The sequence below is a fragment of the Otolemur garnettii genome, unplaced genomic scaffold, assembly GCF_000181295.1.
Source record: "Otolemur garnettii isolate 467f Iridium unplaced genomic scaffold, OtoGar3 scaffold00037, whole genome shotgun sequence".
Taxonomy (NCBI): domain Eukaryota; kingdom Metazoa; phylum Chordata; class Mammalia; order Primates; family Galagidae; genus Otolemur; species Otolemur garnettii.
In genome coordinates, this window is record NW_003852432.1 from 3,945,845 (window position 1) to 3,949,686 (window position 3,842).

Consider the following 3,842-nt stretch of genomic DNA (forward strand, 5'->3'; position numbering starts at 1 on the left):
TTAAAGGTGTTACAATCCCTTTCAATCTTCAGAAATAAACTCACATTCCATGGGTTAAATTCTTCCCTCAGAAGCAGTGTTTTCGTTTTGTTTCATCAGCTCTATTTTTTGACCTTGGATTTAAATGCTTTATGACCTTCACTTTCTTCTAGTTCTCTATAGGCCACTAATCCCTTTTGTTCTATACCAGTAGTTCTCAAACTTAAGCATGCAGCAGAATGACCAGAGTCTATTGCTGGGCCACACCTGAGATCATCATAATTTTAATGTCTTATAACTTCCCAGGTGATGCTGATGCTGCAGGTCCCGGGACTCCATTTAGAACCACTGTCCTACACTACTTCTGCATTTGTTAATTATTTGCCAAACCCCTAAAGGCATCTAAATGGGTGACCCATTGTGGGTGATATACCAAAAATAATTCACTATAATCCTCAGACATTTTTAATCCTTAATGAGAAGACATTGTAAAAGAATTGAAGTGAGTTTGGCAATCCTGATCTGGTCTGGGCTTTTATTAACACATGTGGTGTTCTTTAAGATTGGCTGAGCGGGTTTTATGTGACTTCCATGTTAAAAACCACAGGACAACAGGGCAGCATCTGTGACTCAAAGGAGTAGGGCACCAGTTCAAACCCAGCCCCAGCCAAAAAAAAAAAAAAACCCACAGGACAAGAACATACATCCTAATGTAAGGTTTGCCCTGAAGGGAATAGAAATTCCCATAGACAAACATCTTGGAAAACTCAGTTTGAGGGTAGAAAGCTATATCTCTGAGAAGCATATTTTGGGTGAAATAGGTCTTTTGTTTTCAGTGGCTGAAGTGTGATTTAGCCTGGATTCTTGGGCAAGGAGGCAACCAACATTTTGAACGTAATAAAGAGGGGGATAGTTTACCCTAACCACAAAGAGGAAGCCAGACTTATAAGGGACCCTGAGGACCTGAGAGAAATACACTATACTTGTGTATTATAGTTTCTTTCCACCTCCCAACCTTCATCACTGACTCCTTAGGAGTGATAGTCAGCCTCGCTTCAGTTAGCTTCCAAGGAAGAATTGTAGGATTTCAATCCAATATTGGGATGACCATCAGTGGTAACTCCTGTCAAAGATTGCTGCGGAAATCAATCTAATAGAAATGAACAGCAACAGAGGAACTGTGGTAAAATGAACAGCACACAAAATATACTGTGAGGGACTGTTTCCCAGCTCAACACAACACCAGTTACAACAGTAAAGAATATTTTCGATACAGTAGATAAGCATTTGTGCCATAATGTTTGGGGTTATATAAGATAAATTAAATGGGAAATCAAAAACACTTCTATCATTAATAAAACTGATATGTCATCATATTTTCACTTTTCACTATACCTCCTTATATCGTCCTTAATACGTGTAAAAGCACATAAATGCATGTATATGTTCCAGCTACAGAGGTCTTAAAAAGTATTTAATATTACAAACTGTAATATAATATTTTGTATATGTAAAAAATTATATGCATATGTGTATGTAGCCTATATTACATAATTTGTCTCAGTTATAGATAGAGAATTAAAAGTGTTTCTCGAACTAAAGCAATACTGAACTCTGTTCATATTATCTATGGAATGATTTCGCATCTAGGTAAGACATAAGACATGGATTAGGGTGAAAATAGTTGCAGCTGTCATCTTGTCTTCAGAACCAGACCGTGAGTCCACCTTCAAATGATGATAACGAGGTAGTACCAGTAACCTGCTGTGCTATTTCCTGCTATAATTGGGGAATGTTTCCACCAGACGGAAACATCTGTCTGTCCACTAGAACATTTCCACAGTGGTAGCATTCTTGTTTTCTTTTTCTTTCCTTTATCTTTCTTATATTGCTGAAAGGATCACTATCAATGACTCTTTTGCTGGAAACTATAGAACTTGTTCTTTGAGACTGAAATATACTGCTTCCTGTCTTGGACTCTGGGAGAGTTTCACCTGTAGCTACCATGGGAAGCTGCGTTCCAGGTCCGACATGAGAGAATAATCACTAACAAGTTCCACTATTGGTTTAAAGCATAATATTTTGAAAAACAAAGATGTTTATTTGACAAGTAAATTATTTTGTCAGAGAAGTAACTGCTATGGCCATGAGACATAACCTCTTTGCTTTATGCCCTCTGTGTAGAATTTGTTTATTTGAAGAAGTGGGTGTGTAAAAATGTCAAGTCATTATTAAGCATCCAAATTGATTTATGCTAATCATTATATTGTTGATAAACATCTAAATTCAATATAGGTCAAACAGATCTTTGCTTCAGAAAGTTAAAATCTTTTAGAGCACACCATGGAATTGATTTATTGCTAAAACATAGAAATAATCAACACCACATTCCAGGGAGTTAAATTGTTGAAGATCTTTATGTAAAAGAGCTAGAAAATAACATTTTTTCTTTACCTTATTATTGTTACTTCATGAATAGCTTGGTTCACTTGGTTGTTTTGTATGTGTTGCTTTTTTACCTTGTCCCTCAATCGTATGGCATAGAAGCATGGACCATGCTGGAGATTTGGTGCCATGTGTGGGGAAATGGTGGGACGTAAAAGGAAAGGAACATCACTGGGATCTAGAGCACTAACTCTCAGAGCGCGTGAGGCAGAGGGGATTCATCTGCACACACTCTTCAGAGAGATTTTACCCTTCTTGGTGCCTCTGTCTAGAGCATTTTGACCACCCTCCACCTTTGCCTGGTGTTAATAACATCTGCCCATTCTTCTCTCACTTCAGTCATCACGGTCTCTAATTAGGTCAAATTCCCAGTTATTTTCTCTATTAACATCACTAAGCTCTTCATTATTGTATTTATCCCAATTATAAACTACATGTTCATTATGTATTATTTGATTACTGCCCTCTACCACCAATGAAGTGAATTTTCCAAGGGTAAGAATAACATAGTTCTGTACTCCTATGCATTCCCCATAGGAGTACCATGCCTGACATCCAAAATTATTCATTTATATGTGTGTGTTCACATGTGTGTGCATCTGTTAATGAATGCATGAAAATCTACCACCATTTGGATTTCCAAAATAGAAATGTTAATGATCATACAAATGAAATAAGAACTGAATATTTATTCCCAGTTACAATGTGAAATATAATCTAACAGAAGTATCCAAACTTTTTCCTTCTGCATTTTGGAAGAATGAGGATTGTTTTAGGCCACACAGGGAAAACATGAACCCTGATGGAAGCCGATGACAAAAGAAAAGATCCAGGCATACTTTTCCCAGTGCCCGACACCACAGGTAAACAAAAGGTCCTCACACAGTCTACATGAGGCCTGCAGGCTATAGGCTAGACCCCCTTGAAAGCGTTTTGTGTTTATATAGGTGACTTATTAGTTCCCACAGATAACAGTAGTTATTTAGACTAAATTTTAATTGGTAATAGAATATGGCAATGCCCATCAAAGGATATCAAAATGTGGCATGAGCTGAGAGCTCAAGGAGAGCAGCACAGGCAAGGGATGCTGAACTGACCATCTGGTTGTGGTAGAGAAGGCTCTGAAATAACCAAGAGGCTGCATGTCAGAGTTTTGTGGAAGCATAACTCTATTAGATGCATACTAGTCTCATGAATTGTCTTCTTATTGTTAGCAGAATATCGAGTATTAAAGACTAAAATAGTAACCTTATGCCAACAATAGTCAAGCTGAAAATATAGTCAAGTACTCTATTTCTTTTACAGTAGTAACAAAGAAGATGGGCATTGACCTAACAAAGGATGTGAAAGATCTTTGCAAAGAGAATTATGAAACTCTAAGAAAATAGCAGATGTGGCTCGGCGCCTATAGCTCAACC